Source organism: Passer domesticus, chromosome 2 (genome assembly GCF_036417665.1).
Source record: "Passer domesticus isolate bPasDom1 chromosome 2, bPasDom1.hap1, whole genome shotgun sequence".
In the NCBI taxonomy this organism is placed as follows: Eukaryota; Metazoa; Chordata; class Aves; order Passeriformes; family Passeridae; genus Passer; species Passer domesticus.
In genome coordinates, this window is record NC_087475.1 from 59,339,939 (window position 1) to 59,365,224 (window position 25,286).

Here is a 25,286-nt window from a genome sequence, read left to right on the forward strand (position 1 = left end):
CTGATCACTTCCTCAGTCTGTATTTCAACATTTACATCTTTTATGAAAAACCATAAATGTACAAGACATGAGAAAACTTCTGCAGAACCTGCCTAAATACTACCTTCTGATTTGATAGTAAATCACTGTTCAAGACTTTTTGGCACATGATAATTTTGCACATCTTTAATACTAATCATCTTAATATTATCTTTTCCTTATAAGTGTCACATAAAGCAGCTTCAAAAGATTTTGTAAATTCAAAATATCTAACATATACATTTCTTCTCCTTTATCTGTAAGACTGTTTTCCTATCACAAAAAGGAAACTAGATTATTCTGACAAGCTTTGTTCCCAAGAAAACTGTGCTTGCAGTTAGCCTACTCTTATGTTATCTCTAGGTGCTTATAAATTGTTTGAATATTTGTTCCAGCTTTTTACAAAAGGAACAAAAGCTAACTCATATATAATTCTCAATTCCTAGTTTTTCACCTTTTTGAAGATGCAAACCATGATTTTCCTTTTTACCCAGCTCTCCAAAACTTTATAACCTTTCATGAAGTCTATGTGTTTTCAGCAAATCTTTAAAGTTTTCTGAGTAAAATTCAATTGGACTATCCAACATAAAACTTCTAACTTACATTAGAGCTCTTTAATGTACTTTTTCTTTCTCCAGAAATCTGAATCTTTAGCCTTTTCTTGTTGATTATGTGTCAGCTGTCTAATCTCAGACAATCTTTTTAGCAATATCTGAAGCTAAAAAGAACATTAAACACTTCAGCTTTTTTGGTATCATAATCAGTTCTTCCTTCTTCTGTTCAGAATTTACTTTATCTTCATCTTGATACTAACCTGCTTACTGAATGTCTTCTTGTTGTTCTTTATAACTCTTACCAGTTGTGTCTTATTTTACATTTTGGTCTTTTACAAATTTTTTTCCACTCATTTTGTCCTTAATGATTTGACCTCTTCTTCTGTGTTCTGTATACTGCCTTCATGCAATTAAAATACTTGAAGAGTCGATACTTTACCCAAGCTGTGTTTTTTTTCTAAACTTCCTATCTTTTCAGTATTTGTGATCTGTGATTATGCTTTTAATATAGTCTCCTCATTAAGCTGCCAAATTTCTTATTCTTTAGACTTGTTTCTCACAGAAAGTAAGTTCCCAAAACTCTTAATTATTGCTCTAATAAATTTGCATGTTCAAGGTTTATTTAATCTAACGTCTGAGAATCGGGAGTTTTCCCCAAGGGAAATCTATAAAAGCAGTTGAAAGCATTTTAGCTTTCCCTGTTCTGTGTGTTTTGACCTATTTCCCACAACTACCCAGGCATTTTCATATAACAAATCCCCTTCTATTGAACGACATACCCTGGATCTCTCCTGCTCTCTTGCTGTGACACATTGTAATTTGTTATTACCATTGTTACGGGTATTATTTTTTTTCTAAGCGACTAAAAATAATCTTGAGGGTTGGAGTTATGAAGAACTATGTGAAGGAAATGCTTAGAGAAACTTAACCAATTATGTACTTAGTCATAATTCTCCGGGGGTATTGGCATGAGAGCCAATAAATCTTCATTAGTTGCTGTATCGTCAACCTTAAATAAATGTGTACAGTTGCTAATTTTCTTTGTATCTTTCATTAAAATACCATTCAAATTTTTACCTTAGTATCAAATAGTTGTACAAAGTGGTCTACTATCTAATGAGTTCTCCAGCATTTGTTAAACAATTATTTGTGCTAAACCAAAGAGTCATAATTTGTTCCTTTTATAAGTTTTCTTTATACTTGTTCTCAGAAAATAACTAGAAAATAAAAAGAAGCTCAGGAAAATAAAACTTTCTGATGAAATGTGATAAATGTAAATTATGTGTAGCTGATATCAAGGGTAGCTGCTCCCTGTACTTTTTCTGCAGTTGGATTCACACTTTGTTTTCTTTATCAGGACTGAGAGACAGAGAAAAGGAAAAGCTAAATGTATGAAATTTGGCTTCAACAAAATGAAATAACAGTTGAAGGTCTTCTTATCCAATTCAGAAATATCCAACCCAAAATGCAACATATATATGATGGAGAAATTGTACTCATTATCAGATAGGCATATGGCTTATTTCAAATCTATTTGTAGAGAAGGGATACTGCCACAGAGAGTTAATTGCATATGATGCTCATAATGTAATATGAATCACAATAATAATCCTAAATAGCCATTATGGTAAGAGCAGCGAAATGGAACTTGAAATAAACAGTGCAATGAGTTCATATCAGTTAGCTTGAAAGGATAGGAGCTTTCTGGTGGAGGAAGAGCATAAAATACAGTATCTATTAAAGGACTATTAAATGTGAATATAAAGTGTGTCCCTAAAGCCAAGTGCAACTATTTGCCATATGAGTGGGAAAAAACAAATTCATAGCTTTGTTGCCATAGGCAAAGTTCCTATTAATTTCCTAAGTCTCTCCTCTGTAGGATTCTTAGGCATCTAATAACATGGTTGAACTCAAATTGCAAACCTTACTTCAATACAGACACTCCTCTGTCTCAATTCTGTGCATATTTTCAGTAAACCTTTTCATCATGCCTTCCCACTGTGAAATCTGTTCACATTTTGGAAATGACCAAAGTATTCAACTGCTACTGGACAATTTAAATGATTGTCTTATATTTCAACTAGTTCTCCACCCAAGCAAATGAATTTTACATTGCAGCACAGGAACACTTCCACAGAGACATCTTTAAATGAGCGAGAAAGGGAAGCAAGGGAACATATTTGTGAAGAATAACCTGATACTGAACATGGATTAGTAAGTAGAGGAATAGGCTCTGTCTGCTGCATTCATGCTTCTGTCTTCACAGATATTTTATACCAGTAGCTTGATTAAAACTGTTGCACAGTAAACTGATTAATATTAATCATGCTAGAAAATAAAGGCAAGTAAATTTATTTTCATAATATTGTTCATTCTTACAGAGGACATTAGGGAGCCATCAGTCTGCAACCACCACCGTGATCTGATTTGTTCCATCATATTGTGACCCTGTATCTCCTTTTGGTGAACTTTCACAGGACCTTTTGGTACAAAATAGGAACAAATTTCTTATACACAAAGCTTTATTTAAGTGAAATCTTTTAAGTATGATTTCTTTGAATAATTAAATAACCATGATAAAAAAGGAAGCTTCTTTAACAAAAGTAATTTCTCTTTCAAATGTCAGTTTCATGAAAGTTTTTACCTTGAAGGATAAAATAAAAGATAAACATTTCTTTTCTGACTCTCCCTCCATGACTGCAGTACATATTATGGATATAATATTAAGATATGCCTCAGTGTTGGCTGACCAAATTGTACAGGACTCTAAAGGGATATAAAAAAACCTGTATTTAATCACATTTTCACTTAGCCTCTGAAAATACTCAAAGCAGACATCAGATAATATGTAAGTTCTTCACAGCAACAGATATATAGGACAGGAGAATAAATAACACACAAAATTATGACTATATATATGACATACTTTGACTCAGGAGATAGACCTCCCAAAAATATACAGCTCAATTTTGAGATCCAGCTGTGAAAGTATTTCACCCATGTCCAAGACTGGTTTGGTTTCCAAGGCCCTCTCCCTCTGTCAGATGAGACAGATGTGTATAAGTAGCATGCAGTATGTGAGTATGGAGAAAAGAGAAAAGGAAAATTGTTGCAATTTATATTTAAGTTTGATGTAAACTATGTGACAATAATTCACTTCTTTAGTGAAAATTCACTTCTTTATCTTCAAAAAGGATTGCAGTTTCATTCAGAAAGGAGTCAAAATTCTGACTTTCACCATGTTATCCAAATTGTTGTCTGGATGCAAGAAAATGTCTAATGAAAACTAGGCTTAGAAATTGTCATACCTAAAAGACCCATAAATATTACCAGTCTGTAAAAACACTTTCAGCTAGGTTTATCCAACTTATTATGTGTGACTACAATGGGAAAACATAATTCACTTGCTGTAAGTGTTTCCATTGACTACAAATGCAGTTAAGGATTAAACATTGATGTTTCCCTAATCTAGATTAAATAAATTTGGTTTAGAGTACAAATTAATTACTCAGAGTTAATATCAGTTAACCAACTATGTAAACAAAAGAAAACTGCTGTGTATGTATTGTAAAGAGTGAGAATAAATTTAAAAAGTAAAATATGTGACCAAAGTAATATTTAAGCTCTGAGGCCCTTCCTAGGGCCACACACTCAGCCCATGAAGAAAAAGTTTAGCCTACAAAGACACCAAGAGAACAACCCAGAGGTTTGGTACTGGAACTAGCTTGTGGAATGGTGGAGCCATTTTTTGTAACACATTAGCAATTCAGGTATGTCAGCAGCCAAGTCATCCGCAAAAAAATTTCTTCCAGCCATTCATAAACCACCTGCCAGCCTCTTGGGGTTTGGGATGTAACTGGATTATGAAGTTCCTAGGGTTTTGTTCCACTTGGGAAAGGTATTTTAAGATGCTTAATTCCAAATTCCGTCTTCTCCTGGGGAAGGTAAAACATTAAAAACATTTTTACACCAGAATTTCCAGCAAGGTATGCTCAGAACTCAGCTTCATTCAAATAACTCTATGGTAACTCCAGTGTTCTTCACAGGTTTATTATGTACCTAATCAAATTTGCTATGAACTAAATGAAATGAAAAAATGAGCCCAAATCACCTCTATATTCTCTGTGCTGCCATGTAACCATAATACACAGTAATTGTTTTCATATTTAATGAAACAACCTAAAATGATTCATATAGTATATATCATTGTTCGAACCAAAGCACTTTGTTTACAGCTTAGTGCCAAAGGGACAGGGAGAGTTGCCCTGGCAAGCTGCACAGCAGTGAGGCGTTTGAGACTGAAAGGTCTGACAAGGGTGGAAAGGGTTCAAGGAACATAAGGAACACCTCCTAAAACCTCTGCAGCTGGACCTTTTATTCATCTCAGAGAAGTTATTGTGGCTTCCTAAAAAAATACGCACTTCATCTGCAGCATGGAATGGAAGTATGGGCCTGGAAATAAACCCAGCCACAAAAATATATGACATAGAAAATTAATTTTATGTTATTGATTCCTAAATATCATGTAGTCATTTCACGTCACTTAAAAGCTGAACATGCAATTTAAGATTCTCATCTTGTTGGTTGACAAAACCAGTGAACAAAGACATATGAGTACCTCCAGAAAACAGTAGAAAGCAATTTATTCTATCTGGCTTAATTTCTATGTTGAAAACAGGGGTACTGGAATGGATGTAGCTCTCAGACTTGGTTGCCAATTAAATAAGCTTAGATGAATACTTTCCTTCTTTATTGGTTTACGTGAACTAAAGATAAATGAGATAAATCCCAGCACACAAGAGAAGTGTAATGGGAACTGGAGCAATTTATTTTTTCAAACCTTTTACTGTGATGCTCTTCAAAAGCTACATCATTCTAGGGAAATTTGATTCTCCATTTTTCCTGAGCTAATCACCTTCTCAAAACACAAGAAAAAACCTCCATCTTTTCCACAGTCCGGGGATTCACTAAAGGGAGGGTGGTAAACCACAGCATAACAGGTCATCTTCCAAAATTTCAACACAGGCTACTGTGCTGGAAAAGAAAGAGCCCATTCCAAAATATTAAAAGCAGACAAGGCAGAAAGGCAGCTTGGCTGAACAGGGATCTTTTAAAACTTATGCAAAAGTATTGTAGGTATATAGCCAATTGGCCATATGGCAGGGTCAAGTGACATGGGAGGAATACAGAGATGCTGCCCATCACTGTAGGGACATTTGGAGATTTGTGTGACCAAAGCTCAACTGGAGTCGAAGCTGCCTAGAAGTTTGTGGGACAATAAAAAGATTTAAGATAAAGTCTCCTGGATGAGCTGATATATGTTTGAATGTGTGACAAGTTTATCACAGAGGAATGAAAAACAGAAAATAACTTTTTAGGTTATATAGTCCACACCTTGCTATTACAGTGTGTCAAGTTTACAGGGTTGGGGTGTTTTCTGTGAGTTTTGCTCCAAAATCCCTGGTGTTGATTTCATGTTGCTTATTTAATATGTTTAAATATACAGTGTATATACAAACATATTTAAACAAACATATGGGGGATTTCAGCACGATGAATTCCTGTTAGTGTATTTGGCAGATCTCTTCTCCTCCTACATTCAGGCTGTTCTATATAAGGGCCTTAAATTTCTTCCCAGTACAGTAAATTACACCAACATCATCTTGCATTACTGAAATTTGAATTCCTCTTTCAGTTTCTCTTTCAGGTGTGTATGATTTCTCCTTCTAATACACATATAAAGTGTCTCAGCTTCTCTCCCATACTTTGTCTCACCTCTTGCCCAATACACAGAGAAACACTCACTCACCTAACAGATTTTTCAGTTGCCTGAGATTTTTCAAAGCTCTCTTGCCACAGAAATGCTCCTTCATTCGCCCCAAGTTTTGTGGGTTAATTTAGTACCAGCTTAATCTACTTTTCATCTAAAAAAAAGATCAGAAATTGAGGTGCCTAGACATTAAGTGGGTAGCCAGGGAAAGCTCTGAGAGGAAGGAAAAGAAATGGATTGGACTCTCTGGTGCACAGCTTTGAAGAGCCAGAAAAATGGTTTTGGATGTTGACTGTGAGTTTTCCTCATAGCCATTAGTTCCAAATTAGGAGTAGCATCAAGATATTGTTTCCCTCACAAAAATTGCAAGAAGTCTCTAAATGTCATAGTAAATGAACATTTTCAAGTTCTCTTTAAAACAACGTGTTGCAATTCAGACACAAAATTCTGAAAGGACCAGATACTGGGATCAGCTGATCATGAATGACAACTCATGGGCAAACAGAGCAAATCCTGTGAGACATCTTCCACTGGTATTTATATCAATTCACAGAAAAAATCATGACAGTCACTCTACAGTCTTATAATTAAAAAAAAAAAGGCAGTATGTTCATCTTTGCTTATTTAAATTGCCTTAGTCAAAGTCAATATGATAAGCAAATGCATTCCATGATGAGTAAGGGTTGCACATTCTGAATTATGATCAGATAAGAACAGCCACAATTTCTGAAGTACTAAGAAAATACATTTTATAAAACATGCTGTGTTGCCAAACTTAAGCATGAACAGGGACAGAAACCAAGATTATAAAGGTTAACAGTTAGAATTATTTACATATTTTTAACATTCATTAAAAAATACACTAAATTCAATTTTTTTAGGACATAACTTCTTTATGGATTCCAGTTTGGCTCTGACAATACTCAACAATAATATATGAGCAATATTTTTATTACACATAGTGTCCATCAATTAAAATGTACCTGTTCCCTAGCTGGACTTCCAATACTTTAGTCTTATGAAAAGAACTTTTCCAATTTTTTTTCACAGTTTTATATATGTCATATATAAATGATTAGCAAAATTTTTCCTGAATTATAGTTGTGGCTAGAAAATACAGTTTCTAATAATTTAATTCACTGGAAATATAAGCACTCAGGTAAAATTAGACCCCCTTGAAATTTTCCCTATTTCATTACTTGGGACTAAAAAGTGGTTTTTTTACCTTTTCCTATTCAAACAAATATTGCAATCATTTTCCCCATTTAAAATATAGATGTAAACTGTAAAACATGTAAAACCCAATTTTATTATTATTGTAATACCAGAGACTGAGAGTTAAGTTTAAAATATCTTTATATGTATGCACATGAATATGTGTTTTTGAATATATATGTATATGTGTGTGTATATAGTGTAAAATTACAAACTGAATAAAGGAGAAACTGAAAATTGCCAATATTATATTCAGTTGCTGCCTGCTTCCTGAAGATAGTCACCTTGCAATAGAAGGCTAACCAGACTCCTCTGCTGTAAACATCTGCTTTTATTAGTTAAGCTCATCAACAGAAGTTAGGTACAATTAATGTATGCAGCTTTAATGAAACATACAAAACAGCAATTATAGCCATAATTATAATACAATTAAATTGCAATCATATAATCAAAGTTAGCTACATAAAACTTTGCCTTTGAAACAACTCAAAAGAACATTGTACCTTCTTTTATTTTCTCATATCTACCTCTTTGTACCTTTTTCTCCCAAGTATATAGACAGACAATAGTATAAATTTAATAGGAAAGGACAACAACATACAAAACTTGAGTACTTTACTTGACAGCCTTGCATTTTCAGTGCATTTAATTTTTACTGAGCAAAAACCTACCCAAGTGCAGATACATTTATATCTGTGGCCTTGTCAAATTTCATTAAGAAAGCAAGTTCCAGACCCAGTTTGGGTCTGGTCAACACCGAGGAAGCAGAGCTCCAAGGATACATCATGTGTTGCAGGAAATGGTATTAGAGGTTCCAGAAACAGTGTCTTCTAAGTAGATCTCACAACACTGTTAAGTTACACTGTGATATCTAGATGTTGTCAGTAGAGGATATGATGGGATATCTACTGTCATTTATTTACAAGGTATAACAGTCTTTTATAAAATACAAGAAAGCGAAGTACCTAAAACTCAAAGGCCAGTATGCTTGTAAGGAAAACTGGTTGTTTATTCCAGGTGTTTGGTTACCTAAATCTATTTTCCTTCCTGCCTGGTGACCTGTCCACCCATTTGCATCTTCTCTGTTCCTGAAGGTGAAAACAAATATGATACCAATACGTTCCATTCCTTTCAAGAAGTAAAATGGGCATTTGTTTTTGTTCTGGTTTTTATCTCCTCCCACCCTGTCCAAGGAAAACAAAATTTAAATGGTGATGACATCATGTGAGTATCTCATGTACACTGTTTTAGATCTTTTGCATTTGCTAACTAGATGCAGTAAGAAAATGCCTGACAAACTTTTTACTTCTTCAGATCATGATGGTTTTTTAAAAACAAGACACAATAAAGTTAGACATCTTTGATTCCGGGGCTGTTTGGCTATTACTAAGTCATATATTTTCTCTATAGGTCTACTTTGGATATAGAGTGGAAATAAAATCTCATCTATTTTGTCTGCTTTCTTTATCTTTTGAATATTTTCTTTTTTTTTTCTGTTCTCTCAACTTACTGCTGAGAGTCACAGTCTAGCTTTGAAGGCAATTTTTTATTTTAGTTAAACAAGACAACCAAATAAATATTCAATTTTTTTATGGCTTTGCACTTTTATTTGAATGAAAGCTATGAGCTGAAACAGGAAGAAAAATAAGCTTTGCATAATAAATGTGTGGTTTATATCGGGTTTGAAAGCCAGAAAATCAGCAAGTCTTCTTTTTCTGTCAAGAATTTAAGTAAGAAGACATTTGCAGAAAGTTATAATCCAAGAGCAAATTCCAGGAAAATGTGGTCTCACAGAACTCTTCAAACTTTTTCTCTCAACTATTCATGTCATAGAGAGTTTTGGTCAAAATACAAGACTAGTAACAGAGTTAAAACACCAGGATGGGATTCATGACCCCCATCTTCTACATTTATTTTTTCACCCTATCCCATTTAACTTTAAATTCACACTCCTAAAACTTCTAGTTCTTGAAGTTCATTCCATGTTTTAGATTAGTTCCTTCCATTTGTATGTGTACAGTTTATAAACCAGGAGCAGCTGCAAATCATTTGCAATTAAACATGCAGAAGATGTGTGTAGGAGTGAGACAGTAAATTAATTTGCAGGTTAAAGACCCTTATGTTTTTTGTTTTGGGTTTTGGGTTTTTTTTTGGATACCCCAAAAACCCAAAGCCCAGCGGGATACCCATGCTGGAAGAGTTTGTTCCTGAAGGACTGTGACCTTTTAAAGGGACCTACACTGCAGCAGTTCACAAAGAACAGCAACCATGGGAAGGACACACTAGAGAAGCTCATAGAGTGCTGCTTCTTGTGGGAGAAACCCCACACTGGAGCAGGTGAAGAGTGTGAGAACTCCTCCCCTTGGGGAGGAAGGAGCAGCAGAGAAAAGTGTGATGAAGTAACCAGAGTCCCTGTTACCCATCCCCCTGCACCACTATGTCACAAAGAGGTAGAGAAAATCCTGAGTGATGTTGAGCCTCAGAATAAGGAAGAGTTGGGTGGAAGGTGTTGTAGGATTTGCTTTTATTTCTCACTATTCTACTCTGATTTGATTGGCAATAAATTAAACTAATTTTCCCAAGTCAATACTCTTTTGCCTGTGATGGTAATTGTTGAGTAATCTTTCCTGGTCCTTTTCCCATGGGACTCTTGGATTTTTTCTTTCCCTGTGAGGAGGGGAGTAGCTTTAGTGGGCATTTGGAAAATAGCCAAGGTCATCTCATAACTATAGTTTTTATTACTCTCTGTAACTGTATTTGTTTTGGTCTCTTTATATGCAAATCTCTATTACTGTCAAAAAACTTGTTATTCTGACCCAAACTTGTTATTCTGATACAAATCTCCATGTAGCAAACATTTTCTCTGTGATATGTCAAAATTGTAAAGATATTTTCCTTGTAAATGGATCATCAAAATACTACAGTGAAACATTAAAGAAGCATGAAACAGTTAGCTAACAATGATTTGCTGAATTTTCCCTAAACAGCATCTTACTATTGTAGTTCCATTTTGCCTTTTTATTTATTCATAACTGAATTACCAAAGATATTAAAGTGAGAAGTAAAATGGATATCTATTCACATGAAGCATCATCTCTAACTACCAGTGACCCCTGGGATTTTGGCATCTTTGATTCATGGATTTTACCTACCTGTGAAAATTATGATCATCCCAAAGCTGTCCTTTAAGTAATGCAGAAAAGATTTTCGAGCTCATAGTTTCTTTGACTTAAGAACATCCTGTATTTGGAGTACTAAGCAGATGTTCTGTAAACAAACAAAAGCATAATGTTTTTCTTCAGTCTGCAAATGGGAAACTAAAGCAATGAGGTTTTGACTGTTTTTTTTCAAAGTAGTACATACCAACCATGTTTAAGGTGTCTTGACACCCCATATGATCTGCTAGATCTCCAGTTTTCTTAGTACTGGCAGATTGTGGAAAAAAAATCAGATTTTTTAAGTTGCCTAAATATAATATTTAATTGATTTTAAGACAAGTTATTATAAAATGAAACTGAAAATGAGTAGTTTTAGATTAGATGTTAGAAAGAAATTCTTTACTGTGAAGTTGGTAAAGAACTGGAACAGGCTGCTCAGAGCTGTGGATGCCCCATCCCTGGAAGTGTTCACGGCCAGGTGTCCCTGAACATGTCAGGAAGGTTAGAACTAGAAAATCTTTAAGACTGTTTCCAACTTAAGTTATTCTATGATTCTATAATTCTGTGATCCTCTTAAACTTATTTACAAGAAGAAATTATATGTGATGCACAGTTTGTAGTAGCATGATTTTTGCAAAACAGTGATAAATGATCCTTACAAATGCTTTGTATGTGAAAGCAAAAGGAATAATTTCAAAAGGCACAGCAGTGAGTTTGTGCATGCCATTTCTTACAGGACCTGATGTGTGAAGAGTTTTTTGGGAAAGGGCCTTTCTGTTATCATCTGCTGACATAACCAACTATTAATAGAGACCAACCACAAAAGCAAAAATTCATAAATGTGCACAGGGTGTTGCTGACTGTCCAATAAAAGCATCATTTCACATGTGGTGTCTAATTCATTGCTAATCCAAAATGTTTTGTGAAACGATCATTTTAAAAGCAGAGTATAAATACCAATGAAGTCACAAAAGTAAATGCTGAATAATACTGGTTTCAGACTAAAAGAAATTATCAGAAGAAAGTAGTGTTAGAGTAAAATGGCATTAAGTTAATTTTCTGTGCTGTTTCATAGTTTTCATAGGCTAGACAGTTCTAATGATAACTTTTAATTTTTCAAACATACTGCAACAATGCAAGATTCCTTGCCAATTTCAAGATATTAGTTCATAAAGAAAGTCTGATATCCTAAAACTTTTCTGCTGGGAGTCAATGAGTAGGTCTACACTTCTTCTGGAAGACAATAATGTGAACTGTTCCCAAAATAGGAACATAGAAGGAGAAAAAAAGCATTAAAATAGAAACAGCAGAAAACAAATGATCAAACAAAAATTTTCACTGTTATATGCCTAATTAGATAAAAAAGTAATTTTTTTTTCTGCATATAGTGTGTAACGATACAGAAATGAGGTTTGATATTGATTTCTGCTCTTGAAATTGTAGGCTATCATGTACTCCTAAAATAGACCTTGTGGATGACTTTTATAAAATAAACTTTTCTCAAGTCTTGCAAAATTCTTATTTCATATTTTTTCCTCTCAGCTTGTCAGCTGTTGAACCTTTATTCAACCCAAACAACCTCACATTTTCCTGAACGTTAATATACAATACTATCCAGTGTGCCCTAGAGTATCACTTGCAGTTTCTTCATGGGAAGGACACAGTAGTACCGATGTCTCACCTCACGCCTAGCAGCTCTATATGGATTCTTTTGATATCCTAGGGCATCTCATACAGTACTAGATGCCTGCATTTGGAGAAGTGCATCCCCCTTTAATGTCTGTCACAGTTTTCTCATTGACAATACAACTTGTGTTGGTCACTCATGGGTTGGTGGAGTAGGATGAATTTTTTTAGTCTCAATTTCTGCACTGGATAGATGGCAGAGAGGAGGTGCTGAGTATCATAGACACATAAAGTCTGAATTACCTCACATTTTCAGGGGAAGTTTCCCTTCTTAATTTGATTGTTGTTTGTTCATTTAGTGTTTTTTTTTGTTGTTGTTGCTTTTTGGTTTTTGTTTTGCTTTGTTTTGTTTTTATTTTGCTAATCTCATTTTCCAGAATCAAAAATAGCAGAGTTCTGGAGCATTATTTGCTCTTCCAGGCAACATTAGCAGTCAGATATTCCAGCATGGATGAAATTTCCTCAGTATATTTCACCTAGTTTTCTGTGCTTTCTGAACACCCTTTTGCTATCTAATGTTCTATTTCAATGCAATATTTTCCTTTTAATATAAAGGAAATTATAAGGAAAAACAGGCTCAGATGAAACAATCTGAGGGCTGTAATAGTCTCACAGCAGATTCTGACCTCTCTTCCCTGCAAGGTCTAGGTCAGGTAAGTATCTAGTGTTAGGTAAAATTTCTTTAGGACCCAGAGTTCCCTTCTCTGTTGCTTAAAATTTCATGCACTTTTATGTGAAACTCTCATTTTCTCTGCACAAGGGTAAACCTCAGATAATCAAATAAAATGGAATGGATAATGGGAAAAAAAGTACAAGGCTATTTTTCCTAAAATTTGAAGTCTGCATTGTCCAGATTTTAAACTCAAATTCTTTAACTGAAAAGGTATACATAAGCCTTTGTCTTCAGATTTAAACATGCTGGTGGAAAGAAGCACTCAGAAATCTACTTAATTTATAGACACATGTGGCAATGATTTAGTTTTCACTGTGGGCTATTGGTAGAAAAGTAATAACATATCCTTAATCTCTACCGCAACACATAAATTCAACAAGAAAGAGATTAATTTTGCAATGTTGTTTTTCAAATGTTACATAGTCTTTACAGCCAATAAGCAGCAATCTTTTTCCCCATGCAAGAAACTCCAGTATTAGTATAATGTATATGTTCATCTAGAAAAATAATAATGACTTTTAAAAAGAGAAGAAAGAGGTGAGGAGGCTTTCCAGGTTCCAGAGCAGAAAGTCTCTTTGCAGGTTTTTGACAAGACCATGTTGAAGCATGGTTTTGCTTTTGCAGTATGTGAACGGTGATGGAGCAGCTTGTGGAGACCCCCATGTCAGAGCTGGTGGATAGGTCCTGGAGGAAGCTAAGGACCATGGAGAAAGTCTTAGGAAGAGGAGCTGCATAGAGGAGCTGTTATGGAGTAATCACAAACCCCATTCCTCATCTGCCTGCACTGCTCTCTGCGGAGGTAAAGGGGTAAAGCTGAGCTTCAGTAAAAGTGCAAGGAGTAGTGCTTTTCTTTTAATTTTATCTTTGTTTCTCACCAAAATACTACGTTTCATGGCAATGAATTAATTTTTTCTAAGTCATAGGATGATAGAATTATGAGACAGTTTTGCTTGAAAGATACCTTAAAATCATCTAGTTCCAAATCCCATGCTGTGGGCAGGGCACCTTCCTCTAAAGCTGCTTAGAGGCCTATCCAACCTGGCACTGAGCACTTTCAGGGAACAGCTCCTCTTGGCAACCTATTCCACTGCCTCCTATCCTCACACTAATGAATTTCTTCCTAATATCTCATCTAAATCTATTCTCTTTCAGTTTATGCCATTCCCCCTAGTCCTACTACTACATGCCCTTGTAAAAAGTCCCTCTCCACTGCCTTGTAGGCCTCCTTTAGGCACTGGAAGGCTGCTCAAAGGTCTGTCTGGAGTCTTCTCTTCCCCAGGCTGAACTCCAGCTCTCTTTACAGAGGTGCTCCAGCCTTCTGATCATCTTTGTAATTCTTAATCATAATCTCTAGATATGCTCCAGCAGATTCACACCCTTCTTATATCAGGAGCCCCGGGGATGGATGCAGCATTCCAGGTGAAGTCACACAAAGGCAGAGCAAAGGGGCAAAATCACTTCCCTCCACCTGCTGGCTGTCAAAAGCTGCTTTTGATGCAGTTTTTTGGTGGTTGGCTCTCTGTGCTGTGATCACACATTGCTGGGCAATACAAATTTTTTTCAGCCAAGTCTGTTTTGCCTGCAATGATAACTGGTGAGTGATTTCTCTTTCTTCAGGTTTTTTTATGTTCACAGAATTGTTCACCTTATTTTGTCCCCCTGTCCTGTGTGGGAGGGGCAGTGAGAGAACAGTTCTGTGTGCCTGGCAGCCAGCCAAGGTCAACCTACCACACAGATGGTGAGAACTGGATGAGGATATTAAGGATTTTAAGAATAGCCACCTTCTCCAGCAGGACTGCTGCCCAGGACTCTTGCCCAGTGCCCTGTGGTGTCTGCTCAGACGGAGGGATGCAGCTGCCACTTTGCTCTTTGCAGCTTCAACCAGCAGCAGACCTGAGCACACATCTCAGAGACACAGAAGCAGACACGGAGGGCACGGACACAGACAATCACAGAGAAGCTACTGACCCAGCACCTCCATTCAGGACTCACAGCAGGCACAGGCACTCAGGGAACACGGCCCCTCCTCCTCTTGCACTGCAGAGGCAGAGGGTGACAAGTGCAACACACACCCCACACTCCCCGAGTTCACTGGCATATCTCCTGAGCACCAGCATGGCCCCACTGCCCACCCTGCAGCCTTGCTTGGAACCTGTGCTCTTGAAATTGTATGCTGTTATTTTGAAGTGTCTTTTTTGTCCATACTTATTTTATCTTTGTTCCTTGACACGTAGACGTAATCCTCAAACAATCTAAAATAGCTGTTTGGTCTAAAATTGCTTACTGATCTCCCATTAGCCTTATCTTCATTATTACTATGGATATAACTCTGTAGATGAGTGCTAATTATGTTTGAGAACCTAATCCTGGTTTTGTTATTAAAAGGAATGACAAGCATGAGATAGAGAGATATATTTCTGGCACCTTCACATACAAAATCTTAAACTTTTTCTGTGCTACAATGTTGTATTTGTTCGACTCAGATATGAATAACTTCGATTATTCAGTTATCACATTTTCAATGCTGTAAATAATTTTAAAAATTAATTTTAAATCCAAATTATTTTCTTCTGAACTTCAAGGAATTTGGGTTGCTTCAGTAGTGTTAGAAGACAATGTAGGCCCAAAAACACGTTCATGATTTATAGGTCACACGTGATAAATTTCATTGAAAATTGCTGTTTGAGGCATCTCATTTTGTCCATTTTTTATAGTTTCTATATAGTCTTTATTGCTCATAAATCCATGATCACAAAGACTGGCTTTATGACATTACTCAGCCTTAACCTCAGTCATGCAAGTACAGTTATCCATGTGTAAAGAACAGTCCAAATCTCTTAAATCTGTACTTCTCATCATACTGCTATCAGCTGCAGCCATCTGCACTGGGGTGCCCAAGTAATTCAAACATAGAAAGAGTCAGGTCTTTGTTGAAAAATGTTGACATTCATGTATTTAATTAAAGTTAAATTTCAATAAACTAATATATGAAGAAACTTTGATAGTTTTAAGCATTAGGTAGGAAATCTGTTACAAAATAGGCAATATTTATGTCATTTTCAATCAACTGTAGAGAACGAGTTAATGGAGACAAACAGAGCAACATTGTAATGAACCCTCAACTCTTCAATTCCATCCACAGAATAAAGAAGTGGGCTTCCATTTTTCCTTAAGTTGACAAGCTCCAACTTATGATAGGAAAATGTCTACAGAAAACAGTACAGGAATACTATGCCTTTAAGACTGATAAAGCATTGAGGTTGTCTGACATTCAAAAAAATCCCTCGAAATTTAGCAGAAAATATTCGTAAAAATCCTAAATTTGAAATCTTGCAGGAAATTAGTAATTCTCAAAGAATTCAGATGCTCATTTCAAATAACCACAAGGCTGAGGGGTTAAATGCATATAAAAGTTTCTCTGGTTTGGGACTCCCCCTCTCTTAGCTCTACATCATTATAAACTTCTTCATTACCTAATCATAAACCTATAACATTATACCTCTTCTGTATCTCCATCTCACAGAACTATCTGTGACAATTTACTTTTCCTGCCTGATAGTGAATTCCCATCATTAAGACTTAAGTCTGCAGTTAAGAGGCACATGCTAAAAATGAAATATATATTCAACTGTAGTAAATATCTCACCATGCTCTTATAGTCTAGGAATAAAGCAAAAATATTGCGACTTGTTAAAAAATAATATAGCAATAAATATTTCTTTTAAAATATTTACAACTATATGCAACTTTCTGTATCACAGAAGTAAAGCAGGCTGCATAGACTCTACAATCTATTCAATTATATTTTCAGCTTTGCCTAATAAAGTAAAAATGCAACTTATTCTCGTTTAAAATTTGAGGTCTAAACCCACAAGTGCATTTAGAAATTTTTTTCATCTAAATCAATATGAAGCAGATCCCTAAAATAGTTACTGTCTATCATTTAATAAGATACAATATAGTTATATTTGCCATTTATTTCAACCATTGTACAACATTAATACGCAAGATCAATATATTTTTCCATTTTCTTCTCCTGATGAAATTTTAACTGAAGACCTAATTTTTCTCTGAAAAAATAGATTTGATCAAATGGCAATGTATGAAAAAATATAGCTTTTGCAATTAAATGAATAGAGTACTATTAAAAAAACCCTGACCTAAATTTAAAAAAAGCAAACAAACAAAAAAGATTACAATTATTTCTTAGTAAAGAAAATAATAAAAGAAATTTCATGAATGAAGAATTTTGGGATAACTTCTCAGGCCTTAGGAAGTCAGATTCTAAAAAGAATGAAAGAGGAACAAGACACACTCTATTTCAAAGTTGTTTTTTATTTCTGAGCTATGAAAAATAACCATATATATGCATATAAATAAAACCTGACAAATGTCACTTTCACCTTGACATGGATTATAATATTTAGAATTATTTTTGGTACAGGAAGGAGATTTGGTAATAGTCTTTCAACAATGCTGCTTAACCCCTAGTTTGTAATGCTAAACACGATAGATTAATATTAGATGAAGCAAACATCTAAATTCCTTTGAAGGCATTGTCTTTCTCTAACTCAAAAGAAAAACAATAAAAGAGGAGGCAATAGGAATGTGGCTAAAATTACTATTAAGCGATGACCTAAAGCGTGATCTTATTGTTCTGCCAGCAGCAGTGGAATTGAAAAGACTTTGTCACATTCTCTAGACACATTGACTGTGAATAAAACACATACCTTTGATAACTGAGGACCTGGTCAAGGATTAGTCCTGACATGACATAATTGACTTTGAAGGCTTGAAGAGGAATTTAGATCATTGCAGCTAAACAGAAAAAATGTCTAAGGAAATCAGATTAATAAAAACCTGTCTTAAATGAAAGCTCACTGTTGATAAAGGATCACAGCTATTAACATTAATCACTGTAAGTGAATCCACAAACTATAGAAACTGTTAAAAAATATGCAATCAGTTGAATTTGAATTTATTAGAGAAACAAAAATCACAAGCCTTTGTAATCTATTCAGAAATTCTCAATGGTCAAAATGGGTATTATAGACTCTGTAATGCTTGGAATTTTTTGGAGGACTGAAAATACTGTTGTGCTGAAGGAGATATTTTATCCTTTGACAGCATCAGCTTCTGTGCAATGACTGTACAAATATTCCAAAACAGAATTTTAAACAGACTTCCCACTGCAAATGCTTTCTAGACATAGAAGGTTTTAAATAGTCTTGGAGTGGATGTATAAACAATAGCAAAGTATGGCTTCCAAGCTTTCTGTTTTCTACAGTTAACCATGCACATCTTTTTGTTGTTTATTTGTTTGGGGGTTTTTGTTTTCAGCTGCCTTTTCAGAAGTTTAATACCTTCCCTTAAATACTTTAATAGCTGGTCTGAAAGGTCCTTGGATTTCACTGGAAACAAATCTACAGACATTAAAAACTTGAAATGAGATGACGTCCTGGACAGAATACACAAACCCTGATGTATCTGCAACACTGACAATCAACAATGAAGACATGTTTACTGCCTCATGCACATCCAGTGAATGAAAGGGTTGGAAGCTGTCTTGATAGAGGTTCCTGTACAAGGGAATAATTTCAGAAATTTAGTGCACCAATATTAACTGAGGGAAATGCAGCATTAAGCAGAATGAACAAGATGGTATAAGAATCAAAATGAACTTTCATAAAAAAGATCTTGAAGTTAAATAGATTTTGATTTTCTAGGTCTGAAAAAGCCCATTCTTTTTTTATTGCTGTCCAGAATAAATATTGGTCTGGACCGTCGGTGTTTGCAGAAATATTCCAAGAGGAGGACAAAAAAAAATTTAAAAAGCAATCCAAAATCAATCAGACTTGCCTCTTAATTTCCCCAAAACTTCAAAACTTAGTTCTGAAGGTGTGTGAATATCTTTTTCCCACATGAATGATTCTTTACATAGAAAGCAATATTAATATAACTCCTAGGAAGTAGTGAAACTGGATTAATGCACAAAAGTTCTTTGCTATAGCTTTCTTGTTGCTCCATAAGGGTCCTTTTGCTCTACTTGCTTCTCTCTATTTTTCCTTTATGTGTCTCATTTTTCTTTTTTTCACAGGATGATGCCTTTCTTTGGTGCTATAGCACAATGGTTAGAGCACTCAGGATGTGGGAGAGCAGGTAAAGAACAAAATGTATTATGTGGCTGTGCTACATGATAATTCATTTGAATGACGCTTGCCAGAGATGATTTTTTATTTCGCTTAAAACCAGTTCCTGTGTCATAAATTAAAACAAAAATAAGATTATCAAAAGAAGGAATGTATTTCAGGAGTAGAGCTGACAAGAAATGTGACTTGGAATCAAATATACTACTTGGAGAATTTCTGTTTTGCAGATCTGCTAGGAGTCAGACCTTTACTGAATTTGCTTTGAAAGCTGCATCAGAAGTCATTAATACTGAAACATTAACATGGTATAAAATTGCTAAGGTCAAATTCAAGCAGGTAGGAATTTATTTCTAGCCTCTTGCAGTCATATTGTAATGGTTAAAAAACCCCCACCATTTTCTTAAAACTTTTAGCTGTGTTGAGTTACATAAATTATCCACATCATCCTAAGAAAAGATTGCTTTTTAAACCCAATAAATGCACCACAGCATTTTCCAAATAATCAGCAATTTTCCCTCTTGAGTTGTCTGAAAACGACTGTGAATTCAGAGACCATCTAGCAAAATCTTGCTTAGCTGTGAAAAGAAGCCTGAGGATGCTCTGCCAAGCATTGCAACAAACTAGCTAAATCATTGACTATAGCCCACAACACAAAGGCTTCTAAATGGAAGATGATATGTGCTAAAACCTTTCCCTGAGTATCAAAAATAGCAGTAGGACAGGGACAAACACGTAAAAGAAAATATTTTCAAGAGCCATACTTTATTCCACAGAAGAATGAGGGCATTACATTATTCTATCTAGAATAACAATATCTAGTGTCATTTTTCAACATACCACTTGAATTTTATCTCTGAATATTTAACTTCTATTGAATTATTGCTTAAAAATAAAGAAATATGATCTAAAATACTTCTGCTATTCTTCAATCTGATAACATTAATTAATATGTAAAAAAAGAATTCAGATATTTAAGGTTATGTATCCATTGTTTTTGGAAGACAAACTATCACATATTTGAGGTTTTATGTTTCAGACTTGGCATGTTTTTTGGATTCATCTAGAATATAAAGTATAACAACAGAAACAGGTAGGAATCTTTAAATTGGCTTTTTTTTCTTCCTCCCTGCAGTCAGGTGGTTTCCCATGGGCATCTTTATACTGTTCCTGTTGCACTGAAAAAAAAAATTAGATCTGACCAAAAAAAGAGGAAATGCAGGTAGACATGTTTTGTTGGGGGTTTTTTGTTTGGTTTTTTTGGGGTTTTTTTTTTTGGTTGGTTGGTTTTTTGTTTTTGGGGGGTTTTTTGTGGTTTTTTTTTCTTTTTTGTTTTTGTTGGGGTTTTTTTGTGTCTGATTCTTCTTTCTCTTCCTAAGACTTCAGAAGAACATTGACAGACAGTTTACAGAGCAATGAAATCATTAGTTCTGTATTTATCAGTATTATTTTTATATACAGAGCTATACAAAATAACCTCAGGATGAAAAAAAATCTAATCTCTAAGCTCACAAAATGTAATAATCATGCTTAATTTTAAATATTTTTAACAGCTTTTTTTAAATTTAATTATGATACATAATGCGTCTAAATGTAAGCCTTATGATTGTAGGCCCTTGATCTAAACACCTAAATATACTTAAGTGTTCCTCAGTTCTAATACTCAGTTATAGGAGTTATGAAAGACAATATAAATAATAGTGAAAAATAGTTTCCTAATATGTGTGTTGTATAGTGAGATATAAAGATTTAAAAAAAAAAAATCAATGAAAACTAGTAATTTCATTTTAACTTCTGGTGCTATTAGTCATACAGAGATTTGAGAAAGACCATGGTGCAGCCAAAATTATGTCTTCTTCCAGGACATTCTGTTGTGAAGGGAAGAATATCAGAGTTTTTAGCAGATCGGAAGCAATTGCAATGAAAGCTCTAAAGTAAAATGCTTAGAGGCTGGGGAATATGACAATACTTAAGATGCAGCGTGCTTCATGATATTTACAGTCACTTCCCAATTTGCAGTAGGACCATAACCCTTCTTCTACCCTCTTTTGTCGCCAAAGATGAAATCTGAACATGCCACCTCCACATTTGTGTTTCTGATTGTCTGAGGAAACAAACATTGCTTATTCCTTCCTTCCTTCCTTCCTTCCTTCCTTCCTTCCTTCCTTCCTTCCTTCCTTCCTTCCTTCCTTCCTTCCTTCCTTCCTTCCTTCCTTCCTTCCTTCCTTCCTTCCTTCCTTCCTTCCTTCCTTCCTTCCTTCCTTCCTTCCTTCCTTCCTTCCTTCCGCCACTTCCGCCACTTCCGCCACTTCCGCCACTTCCGCCACTTCCGCCACTTCCGCCACTTCCGCCACTTCCGCCACTTCCGCCACTTCCTTCCGCCACTTCCTCTCTCATGGAAAAAATTAACTTTTTTAGTCTTAGAAAACTATTTGAAGTTTATAGTGCATGTGTTTGCTGTTTCCTTCCTTTTTAAACTACCCTAATTATTAAAGATACCTGTAAAAATCTTATACCAGCCTCAAAGAAATGAAGGAAATTTTTAATGTTTCCCATTAATTTTGGAGCTGGAATTTGTTATTTTAATTTTTTTCTGATTGCTGTTATTTTCTAGGTTAAAAAATTAAGGCAAAGAAACTGCAATGCATAAAACTCTTGATAAAATCATACATGAAAAGAAATTATAAAACTGAATTATATAATCAATATATCCAGTAAACTCTAGTATTATCTCAAACTTGTAACAACTTCATTGGGACTGATAGCATCAGCATTACTAAAGAGGTTTGTTTGTATGTCTTGGATTCTTGCAAAAAACATTTAAAGTATTTTTTTTCTTTTTACAGAAATAGTGTATAATTTTTTACAAATGACACTTCTTTTCCTAACTGTAACATAGAATTGGGACAGAGGTGGCTTGTATTAAAGGAAAAATGTATTTGAGCAGGACTAGCAATTCTATGGGTAGTGTGACACCATCTGCTAACAAGCTAGGAAGGAAATAAACAAATAAAAGAAAGAAAATCAAGAAATTTCAGACAGCAAAGCAGCATACTTGTAACATTATTTGGGAGAGAAAGAGAGGAGAAAATCATTCCTGCCTTGCATTATGCTACAGGTCCCTGGTGGCAAAGACCTTGGAAAGGTACCATATGAAAAACTGTAAGGTGTGAAGAAATTTCATCCTTACTCCTTCTGCTTCTTGCAGGGAATTACACTGTGTCCCCCCTGCACAGAGGGAGGATTGGCAACACTTGAGGAGAAACAACTGTCATCAAGCAAATGAGTGATGCAAAATGGGGGAATGTTATTAGTGTTCCAGTAAGAAGTATGCCCATGTTCTCCCCTGAGTCACCCACTGTTTCTTTCTGCAGGGTTAAAAGAAGGAACATTGTGTCTCTGCCTCTGAAGCTGCTTTCCCTCCCTGGGAAATGTATCTCTCCTTTTCAATCTTTCCAACCGCAAATTCCTTATTGAGTGACTCCATTAAAAACAAACCAGTACAAACAATTCCAGAAGGGCAGGAACTTCTCTTGAGTATAAATTTAATACATACTACTGCAAAAGTATCCCCCTACACCACTGCACACATGCACCAAATAAATGCATTCAGCATAGAAAACAGAGACTATCAGTATGAATTTCATGGGAAAAAAAAAGAGCAAGATCTCATTTTCTTTCTTTGTTGTGATACGATGATGCTACATGCTGCCAGATCCTTCTCTTAAATTGCTCTCTAACAGCTAGATGCCCTCCACAAAGCTGTCACTAGAGAAGAATAGCACACACCAAGGTTGTTTTCGTTTGTTTAAGCTCCTGCTGTGCTGCTTGTCTCCAGTATCAAAGCATTCTTTTTTCAGAACAAATTTCTTTTAACATATTGTTCTCCCTTTTTAAGATTCTGCTTGGTTCACATAACAAAATCTCCACCAAACACTCATTGATTTATTGAAATAAGTTACATTTTTCAAAAGTAAAAAAAAAAAGCTGCTGAAGTATAGATTTTCACATATTTAATCAGAAAGCATGTGCTGAGGTATTGATAAGATATGATGCAAAATCATTATTATTAACATTGCTGGACCTCGCTGCCATGAAATTCTATTGTTGTTTATTTCTGTTGATTCCATAACAGAATTATAACTTTAAGTCCTCTGCTTCCATACCTTGAAGCATGTCCTTTTTGTCACCTACACAGCTTAATATGATAAGAATCAGTATCTGCAAGTATTTCTGTGAACATATATTTGTCTATATATACTGTTTATAGACATCTATATATGTATATATGAAAAGTAATGTCAGTATTTAAAAGCAGGCACTATCTTCTAAACATTCATTGTCTGAGTTAGTGGCATTCAAGGTGTCAATCCCTATGGACCTTTTGGGTTTTTTTTAACTTTTCCATTTTGTAGAATATTAATAAGCATGTAATGCAATACAGTAAACTAAAGTTACTACTAAAGAGTGAGAGCAAAATTGTTAAAAAGAAACCAAGAAAGAATAGGCAATTATTTAATAAATATTTAATTTTTATATTTATTCATGTACACTTTTGAATAGCAGATATATTAATAAAAGAAATGGAAACATAAGGAGAGATATTCCAGAAAGCAAGAGTCATCCCACCTGCAGTTTATTTTTCATCTCCCAAACAATAGTCACAAATTTGTACTATTTATTAGCACTATAGTGAGAACACACTGCTTGATTTAGTCAACCGTGTCCTCCCTCCCAGAAGCTTTAAGATAGTCTCTGCCACTGTGTTCTCCTAGCACTATTTTTAGTCTTCCTCCTTATTTTTTTTTATCATGTCTTTCCATGGTGACTGGCTCAGCAAGTCAACATGATGAAAACAAATGTTATTAGACCTTCATTTTCACACTAAAATCCCAGAAGGGGAGCTATCCTGCTTACAGGTCTAATTGCTTTAACAGCACATCTTTCAGGGCTTGTTCTTGTGAGTTTGATTCTGCAGCCCTTACTCAGCCTGAGTAGCATAGCTCTTCTGAGTAGTTTCATTGATACCCAGGAGCCTCCTCTCACTATTAAGTGCTTCTCAGCAGGCGTAAGGCTTGTAGAACTGAGCAGTGCAAACTTATTTCAAAAGGATGAAGAAACTAGGCACAGATTCCAGTGGAAGGGAATGCAAGCTTTGCTTATCTCACATTTGCCTTCCACACACAACCATCCCTCCAATCCCCTTTTGCTCTCACCACCCTTCAGTTCCCAAGTCTCTCAAGCACAAAATAAGCAGAATTCTACCAAGGTAGAAACAGCCAATTCAGCTGATGCTGTAGTTCATTTTTAAGCCAATGTATGTTATTCAGTATACTTCTAGACAGTGCAAAAAGTACAGCTGCAAGTGTTTGCAGAGCTCCTGGTTTGCTCTCTCAAGATAATTTTGTTGAAGCAGTCCCTACTAAAGTTTAAAAATATAGATGGAAAAATCAGTTAATTAATTAATCTATGAAGTTTAGCACACAATTACAATATAGCATAATTTAATAAAAATTATAAATACTTTTCTCATAGGTATATACCGTCATAAGCTCATTTTAATTCTTCATTATTTTGAAGAAGACAATGTAATTAAAAATTTTTGAAGTTCATGTCAGCTGAAATTGAAGGTAAGATGTAGTGGAGGTTGTGAAGATATTTTTTTGCATATATAATGCAATCTTATTGTTCTACTATTATTTATTATTATTACTATTACTATTATTATTACCATTATTCTTATTTAGCTCTCTGAAATTTTGGCATATTTTATGTCTCCTTCTTTGACCTCAGATCAGAGGATAACTGTCTAATACCATCTAGAGTCTAATTCTTTACTTCAAAATGTCAAAACTCAAACTACTTTGCTCAACAGGTGTTTGGCTTCATTTCTGAAATTCCCCAAGAGGTTTTGAACTGCCAATGTTGTCTATGTGCAGACTAGGTAGCCTACTAGTGGAGTTAATCACATTTTCTTTTTACATTGATTTTGTAATGAGAATCTAGGGATATTTTGTACATATTTGGTAACAAATCACAAAAACTAGTTCCTGATTATCTCTTACC

General features: G+C 35.0%; 2 long non-coding RNA genes across 3 annotated transcripts; one reads left to right on the forward strand and one right to left on the reverse strand.

Annotated features, from left to right (window-relative positions):
- Positions 1-4,382: 4,382 nt before the first annotated feature.
- On the reverse strand, positions 4,383-15,161 carry LOC135295453 (uncharacterized). Of its 2 annotated transcripts, XR_010357558.1 has the most exons (4): positions 15,043-15,161; positions 10,710-10,824; positions 8,587-8,741; positions 4,383-4,507 (listed from the first exon to the last, which is right to left on the reverse strand). It is a non-coding gene; the product is annotated as an uncharacterized LOC135295453 (long non-coding RNA). The 2 variants fall into 2 exon arrangements; XR_010357557.1 differs by lacking the exon at positions 4,383-4,507 and having other exon boundaries at positions 7,941-8,741.
- On the forward strand, positions 14,554-20,459 carry LOC135295454 (uncharacterized). The gene is made up of 3 exons (XR_010357559.1): positions 14,554-14,668; positions 19,172-19,233; positions 20,356-20,459. It is a non-coding gene; the product is annotated as an uncharacterized LOC135295454 (long non-coding RNA).
- Positions 20,460-25,286: the final 4,827 nt, after the last annotated feature.